Genomic DNA, 15786 nt, shown 5'->3' with positions numbered 1-15786 from the left:
AAGGACTGGGAGAAGAAATCTGATAAAGAATGAAAACTTTAAACAAGCCAACAGCGAATCAGATATAAAGACGAGAAATAAAAGGTTGTTCAAAAGGGAAGAAGTAAAAACTGAGTTCAGTACATTTAATATCAGATCTGAAGGCAGATACGAACCGTTAACGTCACAAGACATAAATCTACTCTTATCCTTTTCTGTCATATGGAATAGATGCATTTAAATGTGAAAACAAATATTTTACAATCATTTACTGTTACATCAGTTTACATGCAGCCATATTTTTAATGGAACTTTAAACGTCCTGATAAAACAGTAAAAGCACATCAGAGGTCATTAAGTTCATATCCCACATTTCCATCACTTCACAAGCTAAACTATAACAGTTGTTCCAGGCTTATTCCAGGTTTATTCCAGGTTTATCAGTTTACATGCAGCCATATTTTTAATGGAACTTTAAACGTCCTGATAAAACAGTAAAAGCACATCAGAGGTCATTAAGTTCATATCCCACATTTCCATCACTTCACAAGCTAAACTATAACAGTTGTTCCAGGCTTATTCCAGGTTTATTCCAGGTTTATTCCAGGCTTGTTCCAGGTTTATTCCAGGCTTGTTCCAGGCTTGTTTCAGGCTTATTCCAGGCTTGTTTCAGGCTTGTTCCAGGCTTGTTTCAGGCTTATTCCAGGCTTGTTCCAGGCTTATTCCAGGCTTGTTCCAGGTTTATTCCAGGCTTGTTCCAGGCTTGTTCCAGGTTTATTCCAGGCTTGTTTCAGGCTTGTTCCAGGTTTATTCCAGGGTTGTTCCAGGTTTATTCCAGGCTTGTTCCAGGCTTATTCCAGGTTTATTCCAGGTTTATTCCAGGCTTGTTCCAGGTTTATTCCAGGCTTGTTCCAGGCTTATTCCAGGCTTGTTCCAGGTTTATTCCAGGCTTGTTTCAGGCTTGTTCCAGGTTTATTCCAGGGTTGTTCCAGGTTTATTCCAGGCTTATTCCAGGTTTATTCCAGGCTTGTTTCAGGCTTGTTCCAGGTTTATTCCAGGGTTGTTCCAGGTTTATTCCAGGCTTGTTCCAGGCTTATTCCAGGCTTGTTCCAGGCTTATTCCAGGCATGTTCCAGGTTTATTCCAGACTTGTTCCAGGCTTATTCCAGGCTTATTCCAGGCTTGTTTCAGGCTTGTTCCAGGTTTATTCCAGGGTTGTTCCAGGTTTATTCCAGGCTTGTTCCAGGCTTATTCCAGGTTTATTCCAGGCTTATTCCAGGGTTGTTCCAGGTTTATCAGTTTACATGCAGCCATATTTTTAATGGAACTTTAAACGTCCTGATAAAACAGTAAAAGCACATCAGAGGTCATTAAGTTCATATCCCACATTTCCATCACTTCACAAGCTAAACTATAACAGTTGTTCCAGGCTTATTCCAGGTTTATTCCAGGTTTATTCCAGGTTTATTCCAGGTTTATTCCAGGCTTGTTTCAGGCTTGTTCCAGGTTTATTCCAGGCTTGTTCCAGGCTTGTTCCAGGTTTATTCCAGGCTTGTTCCAGGCTTATTCCAGGCATGTTCCAGGCTTATTCCAGGCTTATTCCAGGCTTGTTCCAGGCTTATTCCAGGCATGTTCCAGGTTTATTCCAGGCTTGTTCCAGGCTTATTCCAGGCTTGTTTCAGGCTTATTCCAGGTGTATTCCAGGCTTGTTCCAGGTTTATTCCAGGCTTGTTCCAGGCTTATTCCAGGTTTATCCCAGGCTTATTCCAGGGTTTTTCCAGGTTTATTCCAGGCTTATTCCAGGCTTGTACCAGGTTTATTTCAGGCTTGTTCCAGGTTTATTCCAGGCTTGTTCCAGGCTTGTTCCAGGCTTGTTCCAGGCTTGTTTCAGGCTTGTTCCAGGCTTATTACAGGCTTATTCCAGGCTTGTTTAAGATTTATTCCAGGCTTGTTTCAGGCTTGTTTCAGGCTTGTTCCAGGCTTGTTCCAGGTTTATTCCAGGCTTGTTTCAGGCTTGTTTCAGGCTTGTTCCAGGCTTGTTCCAGGCTTTTTTCAGACTTGTTCCAGGCTTATTCCAGGCTTGTTTCAGGCTTATTCCAGGTTTATTCCAGGCTTGTTCCAGATTTATTCCAGGCTTGTTTCAGGCTTGTTTCAGGCTTGTTCCAGGCTTGTTCCAGGCTTGTTTCAGGCTTGTTCCAGGCTTATTACAGGCTTATTCCAGGCTTGTTTAAGATTTATTCCAGGCTTGTTTCAGGCTTGTTTCAGGCTTGTTTCAGGCTTATTCCAGGCTTGTTGCAGGCTTATTCCAGGCTTGTTTAAGATTCATTCCAGGCTTGTTCCAGGTAGTTGAGGCTCCTTCCTGCCCCGTGTAACCATTAGTTTATATTTGTTATAGCCAGTTTTCAGTCGTATTCTTGTTGTCTGTAAATTAAACGGATGTAATGAATCTTGAGCTCAAGCAGCTCTGAGAAAGGCGTAAAGTGATCTTCTGGTTCTCTTCCCAGATGAGCCCAGGGTTCCCAGTCCCACCAGCAGAGGCCAGTCTTGCTTCACCAACAGACGAAGGAGCCAACCTGGCGTGAACTCCCCAAGCTGCAACTTTCCATGAGGTAACAGCAGGGAACGTTTCCTGGAGGCTGCCTCTGTTAATGGGAGGCAGATGGAGGGTCCAGGCCAGCAGCAGTGATGCTGATTGGACATCAGACGGAGGGTGGGGTGCTGGCCGTGGCTAAGCAGGGTCAGCTTTAGCCTGGAAGCGTCTTTATGGTGCTGACGGGACGCTAGTATCCTCTCTGCATGCTGGTTCAGACTCTTGTTTCCGCTGCAGGAGCAGCAGCCTCTGAATCGCTGTCAGCCTGAAGTCTCTGGGAGGGGAAGGTTCTGCACAGCTGCTTGCAGGAAAACACAGGCGCTGCATCTGCGCTGCGTTTGAAGAGTTTACTCCACGCCGACTGTGGTTTTATCTCAGATCAGAACGCTGATCTTTTTGGTGGCTTTTATGACTAATTAACTTCTCAGTTTGAGCCAGAAAGCCTGACTTTCCTCTTGTTTACATGTTGTAGCACTTTGCTGCCACTTGAGGGCAGCATCACACATGTAGAAAAGTCTGAGTGGGACATGAGCAAACATACCTGCTTTAAATGTTAACAAGAGTTTCCAAAACAGATGTTGACTCTTCATCAGGCTCATCTGCTCCTTCAGTCGATCGGCATGTCTGACATGACATCACCACATAAATGAAGTTTATCTCCACAACGTCAGGGCTGCATGTAGAACCCTGGTCTCTACAGGAAGCGGAGACATGAGGTTTCTACAGCCTGTTCACGTACATGTTACTGTGTCAGAGTAAATTCACCTGGAACTCAGTAGAACATTTAAAAGAAAACCACATTACTTCCAATGGAAGCCAGAGAATATCAGCCCAGTTCATCCGGGAACTAGTAAAATAATCCTGGGAACTAATAAAGTAGGTAATTTGCACATTTTATTTTTCTTGGTAGAACAAGGAAGCACATCGTCAATGAGGATGAAACAAAGATGAAATAAGTAAAACCTTTTTTTCTTGAACTTTCCAGAGCTGGATTTAAATGATTTAAATGAGATTTACTGAGGATGACGTGTTGCTCGCTGGACCGGATGCCTTGTCGGGTCATTTATTAATAATTATTAATAAATTACAATCACAAATAATTTAATCAGCAGTTTTTATATCAACATTTATTTTACACCAATATTTTGAGAAACACCTTATTTCCTCCATCGTCGTCTATCTGGTTGTCAGCATGGTCCACGCAGGGCTGCCATGGAAACCAAGCAAGCTGTGTAAAACTCGGCTCCTGATTGGTTGTTTCGGTCAGCTGTCTAACATCTGGAGCTAGAAGAAACTAAACAGGAAGGTTGGGAAGGGAAACCTGCAGGTGGACCTAAAGGACGACGTCAGAACGTCGTGACTGAAACAGAAAGAACCGAAAAGCAGATGGATGGACGTTTGTCAAAAGGAAACGGGAGCGGGTCCGCTCCATCACCGTCAGCTGGGCGGTGACCCGGGGAGGAGCGGGTCTGCTCCATCACCGTCAGCCGGGCGGTGACCCGGGGAGGAGCGGGTCCGCGCCTTCACCGTCAGCCGGGCGGTGACCGGGGGAGGAGCGGGTCCGCGCCTTCACCGTCAGCCGGGCGGTGACCCGGGGAGGAGCGGGTCCGCTCCTTCACCGTCAGCCGGGCGATGACCCGGGGAGGAGCGGGTCCGCGCCTTCACCGTCAGCCGGGCGGTGACCCGGGGAGGAGCGGGTCCGCTCCTTCACCGTCAGCCGGGCGATGACCCGGGGAGGAGCGGGTCCGCGCCTTCACCGTCAGCCGGGCGGTGACCGGGGGAGGAGCGGGTCCGCGCCTTCACCGTCAGCCGGGCGGTGACCGGGGGAGGAGCGGGTCCGCGCCTTCACCGTCAGCCGGGCGGTGACCCGGGGAGGAGCGGGTCCGCTCCTTCACCGTCAGCCGGGCGATGACCCGGGGAGGAGCGGGTCCGCGCCTTCACCGTCAGCCGGGCGGTGACCGGGGGAGGAGCGGGTCCGCGCCTTCACCGTCAGCCGGGTGGTGACCCGGGGAGGAGCGGGTCCGCTCCTTCACCGTCAGCCGGGCGATGACCCGGGGAGGAGCGGGTCCGCTCCTTCACCCGATTAACGGCTGGTTAGCAGACTGCTGCAGAGTTTTTCAGAGATCCACTTAATGGGAATGAGGTGTGTTGCAGCAGGGAAACATCTAAAACCTGCAGGATGGTGAATCTTGAGGACCCGGTTTGGAGATCCCTGAGGGAACTGTATAAAAAAATCTGCTCTGATCTGAAAGTTGGAACCAGACGGAGGTGCTGGTTGGAAAACTTCTGGGTGTGTTGCTCATGATTCATGAAGCTTCATCTGGAGGAAAAGGTGGAAGAAAACATTTTTATTAAGTTCTCGGGTGGATGTTTTGTGAAGCCAGCTCTGCTGCTGTCGTTGGGTTGGACCAGATTTCCGTCATCTGGACTTCAGGGAGTTTCACACCGGAGTCGTTTTTAAAAGGGTCCCACAGGAAAAAGTGTCAGTCTAAAACACACGATTCCCATAAACACAGTTTCACAGAAACACTTCCGGGATCTCCAGACCGTCGGTATCACCACATCTTAATCATATCTAAAGCTTTCTTTCTTTATTTAGCCTCTTTAGCCGTATGTGCTTTATTCTTTGCTTCCTTCTTTCTGTTTCCTTTCTTCTGTAAGCTGTGGAAGTGTAACGTGTCGCGCCTCCTCGCCCTGCGTTCATCCTGGTTGATTTGTTAATGCTCTCACTATTAAAACAAACAAAAACACACAGTGATCCAGATGTTTCTTCATCGTGTAAATCCTGCATTAAAAGACGCAGACCGGAGACATGATCGTTAGGAAGTTCTTTTAGGGTTTGAACCTGAGTGAAACTGCAGGTTTGTGCTGAGCTGCAACCACCTGCAAAATATTCCTGATTCCTGAGACGGGACGTGACTTCAGGGCAGATCGTCCCTCCGACTGGTCAAACGCAGCTAATTGAAGCCACATTACTATTGGTGGAAGAGCCGGCGTTCAGCCTGGAGGCGGGATGGTTGTTTTCTGCATGTGATGGAGAAAGTTTAGAAAATGCGCTTGGTGACAAATTGGTGGTGTTTTTTTGTGTCTTTTAGCAGTTTAGTTTCACCTGAGTAAAGATGAGATTTAAAGTTGTCTTAATGTGGTGTTCTCTGGCTTGAGATCAGGAAATCTAATCTCGCTGGTAGGGCAGAGAGAGGTGCATTCTGGGACGTTTGTTATTCCATATGAATTTGGTAGAGGTTTTATTTAGGGAGGAAAGGAAGAGACTGGAAAAAGAGAGCTTTGGAAGAATGGACTTTTTAATAATAATACGACCAAGCAGAACTTTTACTTTTACTCTGATTTAAGTGTCTTGTGTGTCTAAACTGGATGTTTTTTGTTCTTTTAGCATTAGTTGTGTTTAAGGTGCTTTTTCTGATTGAGACACTGAGTTATTTCTTTAAGAAAAGCTTTGCTGTTGTTGCAGAAGTGTGAAACTTTTACATCTATGCACATAAATGATTCTACAAACCTTTAAAAATCCAGTCTTCCCAGTGATGGGGGGCTGCTGGAGCCCAGGAACTGGTCCGAATCCCAGGTTCCAGCGGATGAACCTCAGGCTACAACTGTTCTCACACACGGATGAAGAAAGTTGTGGAAATGAGCTGCTTGTTTGGGCGAAGATGCCGTCAGACCGATTAGCTCTCACTGCGTATGTGTGACCTTTTAAAGCTGAATTAGTGCCTCCTGCAAACAGAGTCCATAAACTAACACGTGTTTGTTGTTTGTTCCTCGAGGAGCCAGAAGAGAAACTTCAGTCTTTAACTATTAAAACAAGAATTTTTTATGGAAATGGGCTCAGTTACATGAAGAAAGGCCATTTGCAGTCATGTTGAGTGGAAACAGTTTTCTGCTCTGATGGGCGAAGAGGATCAGGTCCAGGATGAGCGGACATGATGGTGGCTTCATCTGGCTCGCTGTCTGGATCCACTTCTTTTAGAGACATACCTGAACATGATGTCCATGTCTCCACGCTGCTGCAGGTGAAGGATTAGCTTCATGTTGGTCTGCCAACTATCAATAACAAGAAGAAGGAAAACCTCTGACAGCAGTCCCAGGAAAGAAGCTTCAAACCTCCACCAGAGACCTTCACTAAGACAAAACTAAGAATGCCAGAAACTGAACGGGTTGTAAAAAGTTGGTTTTGGTTAAAAATGTGACGGCAGCTGGACCAGTGAGGCAGAATGAGGCGTTCACTGACAGCTTTTAAGGCTGGAAAAATCCAAGGGGAGGATGACCAATCATAGTTCAAGCTTTTAAATCAACTTATTGATTTTTGTTTGGCGATAAATTACCCAGTAAAACACAGATTCCTCAAGAAGAAGAGCCTCACCTGGGTCTTCCTAAAAATGTGAAATTCAATTTATTATACAGAAGAACATGAACAAGCTCAGTCCGTTGAGATCCTCCTTCCTTCTGAAATCAATAATTAGTTGTTTTGTTTTCTCCACTTTCAGTTTTAAAAAGTTCCCCCTGGTTTGCTTTGGCCTCGGTGTCACCTGGAAACCTCCGACTGGCCCGGTGCAACGTGGGATAAAAAGGGGACGAAAACTGGACACTGAGGAACTCGCGTATTAAGCTTGACACACTGAGGACGGGAGAGGACATGGTCTAAAATCCAGGCTGGAGTTTTATTATGTGGTTGTGCTAGAAAAATGAAAAACATGATCCTCGGAGCCAGCTGTGGTCTCAAGATGCTTACAGGTGCATCCACCTGCTTCTTTCCTGTAGACCAGGGTCCTGCAGGCCTGCAGGTTTGCAGCGTGACTCAAATGAAATGGATCCAGCAGTGTCTTGGAGCAGGGAGACACTGAAAACCTGCAGGACTGTGGTCCTCATGGGTCCCCGAGGACCTGAGCTGGACATCCCTGCTATAGACAAACTGTCAGGGGTCCTGTAACGCTGCAACCTAATGCAAGCCTCTGCACGCATTTCCTAAGTGGGAGGTCGGGGCTGTGGGTCCAGGTCCGGAGAAGGAGTGGATCACGCGTGTCCGCCGGCGGCGGGGATGCTGAGCCGGTCCTTCGCTGACCTCCCAGGTCCTTCGCTGACCTCCCAGGTCCATCCTGAGGTTACGCTTCAACATGCAAGCCTTGTATTTCTGGAAGCTTCAGGATGATTTGTGCCTGCTTGGACTGCAGACCAGATCAGAAAAATCCATCCCTCCTTTTTTCCAGGACTGTTTATGTTGTTGCAGATTCCTTCTGAGAGGAATTTCATTTGTTGGCGTGTTTCCTGCAACATCTGAGCTCCACATGAAAGTTTTCTGCAGCAGAACAAACAAAACTTAACTCTGTGTTTTATAATCGGATTCGGATGGTTGTGGCTCGTTGGTCGATTTTCTTCCTACTTTTAATCTTTTCCTCTGAGCTGCAATAAAATCTTTATCTGCTGGTCTGGAACCCTGCAGAGAGGAAAGAAGCTTCATTTAGCTGCACGGGACCGGCCTCAATGTTCCACATTCTTATTTTTCCTGTTTTCAGCTGCACTTTGATTATTTTAATTGCTCATCTTTTTAAAACTTGACCTGACGCCAGCACATGTCGTTTGTGAGGCATTTTATTCCTCCGTTCAGCACTTTGGTTGCTGCTGTTTTCAAAGTGCTTTATAAATAAAGTTGGCTGGTTTTGGACAGGTTACACTGGCCCCCTGCAAACAGCTGGAGAGGAAGAGATATGTGGAAGTTTATAGAGGAATATCATCAGTGACGTCTCTGATGAATGCTCACTGTTTCCCTGACAGGTTGTCATGGCAACACTCAGAGCAAGTTTAGTTGTTGTTCTGAAAACATTTGAGTTTAATTTACAAAAATCTGTCTTTTTGGTTTTATGTTTCTGGTTTTGGATCCACCTGGAGGTCTTTCTTGCGGCAGAGACCGAGATGGCGTCCAGATACCAAGGTCATGTGACATCACGGCGCCCGTGAGGTGTGTTTGTTTGAATGGATCAGCTGTTTGAACAGAGTCGTTGACATGCAAGGTTTTAGGATGCATCCCCACCCGGATAGTCCGCTAGACTCGCTGTGAGCAGGGACTCGGTTCAGTTGGGGGTGCACCTTTCTTCCAGACCGAGTTTGTTCTCATGCTGCACGACTCAAACAAATCGCACCTTTAAATCGTGTCCCACTCGTCTCCAGAGGTGGCGCTGCAGCAAGCGTTACCGAAGGAGAAGGCCAGACCACAAGGAGGAAGAGAACTGGTTCCTCTATTGGTTAATGCAGGGTCAGAGAAAACCATGGAGCTGCATCAGATCCTGGAGGTCTTGAGTTGATCAGACCACGCCAGACGTTTCTCCTGTCCAGAGCCGCCTGTCGACTCACGCCACCACGCTGTAGGTGGACCGAGTTCACCTCTTTGTTGGGGGTCCAGTCAGGAAGGGTGGTGGGACGGCACCCCTACTAAGCTCGGTATGAAACGCCGACACCCAGACTTCTTTAAGATGGAAGCAACAGCTTCCCACCGACAACTCCTCCTCTTTTCTCGCTTCGCTCATCGCCTGTTTCTCATGCCAACAGGTGTAAATAAAGTTTTCTTTGTCTGATTCCACTCTAATCGTTAGCAGGCTGGCGCAGAACTGGATTCATTTCATTACAATCAGGTGTGTTGGAGCAGGGAAACATCTAAAACCTGCAGGACTGTGGCCCAGGACCAGGGTTGGTTGAGTAAACGGGTGGAGGCATGAGGTTTCTGTTCCCAGACACATAGATCAATCGCCATCGCCATTGATGCGCCGCAGTGAGTGACGCTTAGCCGCAGTGAGTCACGCTTAGCCGTGGTGAGTCACGCTAAGTCGCAGTGAGTCACGCTTAGCCGCAGTGAGTCACGCTAAGCCGGGGTGAGTCACGCTAAGCCGGGGTGAGTCACGCTAAGCCGCGGTGAGTCACGCTAAGCCGCGGTGAGTCACGCTAAGCCGGGGTGAGTCACGCTAAGCCGCGGTGAGTCACGCTAAGCCGCGGTGAGTCACGCTTAGCCGCGGTGAGTCACGCTAAGCCGCGGTGAGTCACGCTAAGCCGCGGTGGACGAGCCGGTCCACCACATTTAATATTTAACATGAAGACTTTCAACATGGCAGCAAAAGTATAAACACCAACAAACGAGGTCAGAACTCTTCATACACACTCCACAGTAACGAGTGACTCGTTTGGATGATTATCTGCTTTAATTCAGCTTTGGTTCGAAGTGACTGGGTCATCTGGTTTAGAGGAGATTGGATTTTTTTTTCTTTCTCTCAAGAAATTATTAAAATTTCAATTAAAATTTGAAGCAATTCAAAAGATTTGGCACCCTGTATGAAAATCTGTGTTATTTCTCTCTGTTTACGTCAGAAATTCGCTTTTCTTTAGTATGAAAATATTGTTTTATGTCCTCTATGAGAAGTTGTGTTTCAGGGAAAGCCTGTCATTTGTTGATGGTCCCTAAACGAGATGCTGGTCGCTCTTTGCAAAACTTACCGCCTTCTTTCTCATCTCTCCTTCCTGCTTCCTTGTCTCTGCTTGGGGGGAAGAATTTCCTGATGTCCAGAAGTCCCTCGATAACATGTTTCAGTTAGTATGAGGTCATTTGGGTTCATTTACAAAAATAATATAAAATTTACTGTTTTTGTGACGTTACAAGACCTCAAACTGCGCCGTGCGCTCACCTGACACACGGAAGAGTTGCGTGATGTGTGTGTGGTTCGCCTGCTGCTCGTGCATGGTGACGTGCAGAGACAGAATCTGTCCCAGGGCTGGTTGAGTTAAAGTATATATCTGTTCGCGTCTGAATAAATATTTATTTATCATCCTTCCCTTACTCGTGAACAAGACCCTGAGATACGTGAACTCCTCCACTTGGGGCAGGACCCTATCGCAGACCCAGAGAGCACTCCACCCTTTTCCGGCTGAGGACCATGGTCTCGGACTTGGAGGTGCTGATTCTCATCCCAGGCACTTCACACTCTGCTGCGAATCGCTCCAGTGAGAGCTGAAGATCACGGCCCGACGAAGCCAACAGAACCACATCATCCGCAAAGAGCAGAGACCCAATCCTGAGACCACCGAACCAGATCCCCTCAACACCTCGGCTGTGCCTAGAAATTCTGTCCATAAAAGTTATGAACAGAATCGGTGACAAAGGGCAGCCTTGGTGGAGTCCAACCCGCACCGGAAACGATTCTGATTTACTGCCGGCAATGCGGACCAAGCTCTGACACCGGTCGTACAGGGACCGGACAGCTCGTGCAAGCGAGTCCGGCACTCCATACTCCTGGAGTACCCCCCACAGGAGTCCCCGGGGGACACTGTCGAACACCTTCTCCAAGTCCACAAAGCACATGTAGATTGGATGGGCAAACTCCCATGCTCCCTCAAAGACCCTGAAGAGGGTGTAGAGCTGGTCCACTGTTCCACAACCGGGATAAAAACCACACTGCTTCTCCTCAATCCGAGGTTCAACTATCCGACGGACCCTCCTCTCCAGCAACCCTGAATAGACCTTACTGGGGAGGCTGAGGAGGCCTGGTTTGTGACTCACTCTTATTCAGGCGAGCTTAAAGTGGAGCTGTAAGAGAACGTGTGGTACTGCTGGTCTGCCTTCTGTCCCGTCATCAGACTTTCTCTCTAATAGCAGATAATAACAGAAAATAGCGGTTAATGTGAGTCCGTCTGCAGCGGGAAGGAGCTCAGTGAGTAATGAGGCCTCTGAATACGAGTATTATTTTAAATGGTGGCGTCCTGATGGCTATCAGATGCAACCAGAAAGTTTCCATCATAATGAGAAGATATGAGTACGCCTCATAGAGCCTCAGCAACATGACAGACATGAGGTGGAACCCGCCACCCTGAAAACCAAACAGGCTGATCTGCACAACAAACCAGATTAAACTTTAAGCTAGTTTTCTACCTTTCATGTTTAAGACAAGTCAAAGTGCTTTACATAAAACATTAAAGCATCACAGCAGGGAGCAGGAAGCAGTAACAAGAGCTTTAAAAACACACTTCAAAAGAAAGGAAAGACATTAAATAAAAACAGAAAGAAAAAAGCTAAAATAAAGCAGATAAAAGCCAGAAATAAAGTTCCAGTGTGGGGAATTAACAGCTGTTCTGATAAAAGGCAGCAAATAGAGAAGTTTTAACCCTGATGTAAAACTGCTGAGTCAGCAGACCTGCAGGTTTCTGGAAGTTCCACATGTGAGAAGCATCATGCTTCATAACCAACCAGAAGATCCTGAATGGATTCTGGTCCTAAACCATTTAGGTCTTTGTAAACTAACAACAGGAAGCCAGTGTAAAGATCTGAGAACTGGAGTTTTAGGATCTACTTTCCTGGTCTTAGTGAGGACTGGAGTTCTTTGATCTACGTTCCTGGTCTTAGTGAGCACTGGAGTTTTAGGATCTACTTTCCTGGTCTTAGTGAGGACTGGAGTTCTTTGATCTACGTTCCTGGTCTTAGTGAGCACTAGAGTTCTAGGATCTACTTTCCTGGTCTTAGTGAGGACTGGAGTTCTAGGATCTACTTTCCTGGTCTTAGTGAGGACTGGAGTTCTAGGATCTACTTTCCTGGTCTTAGAGAGGATTGGAGGTCTAGGATTTACTTTCTTGGTCTTAGTGAGGTCTGGAGGAGCAGTGTTCTGGACTAACTTCAGGTGTCTGATGGACTTTTTAGGAAGACCTGTGAGGACAGCATTACAGTAGTCCAGTCTACTAAAGATACATGTGGACCAGTTTTTCTAAATCCTGCTGAGTCATCAGTCCTTTAATCCTCCAGATGTTCTTTAAATGATAACAGGCCGACTTCACAGCTGTCTTAATATAACTGCTAAAATCCAGGTCTGAGTCCAGGACTACTCCCAGGTCCGAGTCCAGGACTACTCCCAGGTCTGAGTCCAGGACTACTCCCAGGTTTCTGGCTTGGTTGGTAGTTTTGAACTTTGCTGTTTGAAGCTGAAAACTGACTTTTAATCTTTCTTCTTTGGCTCCAAAAACTATTATTTCAGTTTAGTCTTCATGTAACTGAAGGAAGTTCTGGAACATCTGATCTTTAATCTGATCCATGCAGGTGATCAGAGTCTGGATCGGACTGTAGTCTCCTGGTGAGATGGTTATGTAGATGTGTGTGTCATCAGCATAACTGTGGTAACATATTTAGTTGTTTCCATAATGTGAGCGAGTGGCAGCATGTAGATGTTGAACAGCAGTGGCTCCAGGATGGAGCCTTGGGGAACTCCACAGGTTATTAAGGTTAGCTCAGATTTATAGTTACCTATAGACACAAAGTAGTTCTGTCTTTTAAACAGGACTCAAACCAGTTAACTGCAGAGCCAGAAAGTCCAGCAAAGTTTTCCAGCCGGTCTCGTGAGACGTTCTGGTCGACCGTGTCAAATGCAGCACTTGCAGCAAAAGGTCTTGTGAATAAAAAAGGTAAAAATCAGCTCTTCTCTGAGCAGTTAAGATGAGCCATTATTTCCTTATTCATGCATTCATGGAGGCTGTTTCATTGCTGTGTAAAGAAACAAAATGAGTGGATGAAGATTAAATCTTTGGGGATCTGAAGTGCTTGAAGTTTAAGTCAGAATCTGAAGTCTAACATGTTTCAGACTCTGCAGATTTTTGAGCTGTGAGATAATCTTCTATTTCCAGCCGAGCAGCCACAGTGACCTCATGTTTCTGCCTGTAAAATGAATTAAATGTGGTCATGCAGTTAGACCCTGTATACCTTCTGCACATGTAAAACCAATCGTGAAAGCTCTCGGTCTGGTATGGTGGAGCAGAAAGACGCGGATCTGCTTGGGAAGTTGGAGCTTCCCAATCTAGTCCTGCTTTTCCAGTTGGGAAAGTACTGGTATGAAAGCAGTTTTTCAGACTAAGGCGTCCACACAGCCATAGTGAAGCATTCACATCTTGGATCAGCTGGCTGACATGCATGTTGAGCAGCACAAACATTTTCCTGTGTAGAGTGATGTCAGCTGGTTTTATCACCACTGAGGCTGCTTCCAACCGCCTGAGGTGTTGGAATATTTTCCAGTTTAGTTCCATCAGCTCAGCTCCTGCACTTATCAAAGCACGTGTTGGATTTACTGTTGTCGTCATGGATTAGATTTACAGTCATCTTAATCCTCGCCTGATGGGCTGCAGCGCTGTTTACGCGCAGGAAACGACTGAGTTTTACGTGAAGAAATGATTAGAATCTACCATCAGCAAGCTGACCGCCAGTTTCTGTGCTGTTACCTGTTGTTAGCTGCTGTGAGGCGTCATTATTGAAGCAAATGAGAGTTTTATGTCTTGTTGCTGTTGTGCTGTTTCCACCATCTGCTGCAGGAAAGTGTAGAAATACACTCCGGCCTAATTTCCAAACATTTATCATCAGTATTGTAACTGGTGACACAAGTTGTGGGCCCCACAAGCTTTTGATTCCCATTTGATCACGGAAATGTGGATTTCTGAGCATCTACGACTCATTTTGGAGCCCTGCCCTGTATGCAGTCAAAGATCCGCCTATCAGCACCCAGCTTGAGGAGCTGGTTGGTCGACGTTTGGACCGACTAAATTACTTCCTACTGTAAAATCTGAACTGATGTCCCTGAATGTGGCAGGAAGTTGGCATGGACGTTGGATGAACTGATGTCCCTGAACGCAGCAGGAAGTTGGCGTGGACGTGGGATGAACTGATGTCCCTGAATGCGGCAGGAAGTTGGCATGGACGTTGGATGAACTGATGTCCCTGAACGCGGCAGGAAGTTGCCGTGGACGTGGGATGAACTGATGTCCCTGAACGCGGCAGGAAGTTGCCGTGGACGTGGGATGAACTGATGTCCCTGAATGCGGCAGGAAGTTGCCGTGGATATGGGATGAACTGATGTCCCTGAATGTGGCAGGAAGTTGGCATGGACGTTGGATGAACTGATGTCCCTGAACGCGGCAGGAAGTAGGCGTGGATATGGGATGAACTGATGTCCCTGAACGCGGCAGGAAGTTGGAGTGGATATGGGATGAACTGATGTCCCTGAATGCGGCAGGAAGTTGCCGTGGACGTTGGATGAACTGATGTCCCTGAATGTGGCAGGAAGTTGGCATGGACGTTGGATGAACTGATGTCCCTGAACGCGGCAGGAAGTTGGTATGGACGTGGGATGAACTGATGTCCTTGAACGTGGCAGGAAGTTGCCGTGGACGTTGGATGAACTGATGTCCCTGAACGCGGCAGGAAGTTGCCATGGACGTGGGATGAACTGATGTCCCTGAACGCGGCAGGAAGTTGCCGTGGACGTTGGATGAACTGATGTCCCTGAACGCGGCAGGAAGTTGCCGTGGACGTGGGATGAAATGATGTCCCTGAACGTGGCAGAAAGTTGCCGTGGACGTTGGATGAACTGATGTCCCTGAACGCGGCAGGAAGTTGCCGTAGACGTGGGATCAACTGATGTCCCTGAACATGGCAGGAAGTTGGCGTGGATATGGGATGAACTGATGTCCCTGAATGCAGCAGGAAGTTGCCGTGGACGTTGGATGAACTGATGTCCCTGAACGTGGCAGTACGTTGCCGTGGACGTGGGATGAACTGATGTCCCTGAACGCGGCAGGAAGTAGGCGTGGATATGGGATGAACTGATGTCCCTGAACGCGGCAGGAAGTTGGAGTGGATATGGGATGAACTGATGTCCCTGAACGCGGCAGGAAGTTGGAGTGGATATGGGATGAACTGATGTCCCTGAATGCGGAAGGAAGTTGCCGTGGACGTTGGATGAACTGATGTCCCTAAACGTGGCAGGAAGTTGGCATGGACGTTGGATGAACTGATGTCCCTGAACGCGGCAGGAAGTTGCCGTGGACGTTGGATGAACTGATGTCCCCGAACGCGGCAGGAAGTTGGTATGGACGTTGGATGAACTGATGTCCCTGAACGCGGCAGGAAGTTGGTATGGACGTGGGATGAACTGATGTCCTTGAACGTGGCAGGAAGTTGCCGTGGACGTGGGATGAACTGATGTCCCTGAACGCGGCAGGAAGTTGGCATGGACGTGGGATCAACTGATGTCCCTGAACGTGGCAGGAAGTTGGCGTGGATATGGGATGAACTGATGTCCCTGAATGCAGCAGGAAGTTGCCGTGGACGTTGGATGAACTGATGTCCCTGAACGTGGCAGTACGTTGCCGTGGACGTGGGATGAACTGATGTCCCTGAACGCGGCAGGAAGTAGGCGT

The sequence above is a fragment of the Melanotaenia boesemani genome, chromosome 22, assembly GCF_017639745.1.
Source record: "Melanotaenia boesemani isolate fMelBoe1 chromosome 22, fMelBoe1.pri, whole genome shotgun sequence".
In the NCBI taxonomy this organism is placed as follows: Eukaryota; Metazoa; Chordata; class Actinopteri; order Atheriniformes; family Melanotaeniidae; genus Melanotaenia; species Melanotaenia boesemani.
Note: the sequence above shows the minus strand (reverse complement) of the source record.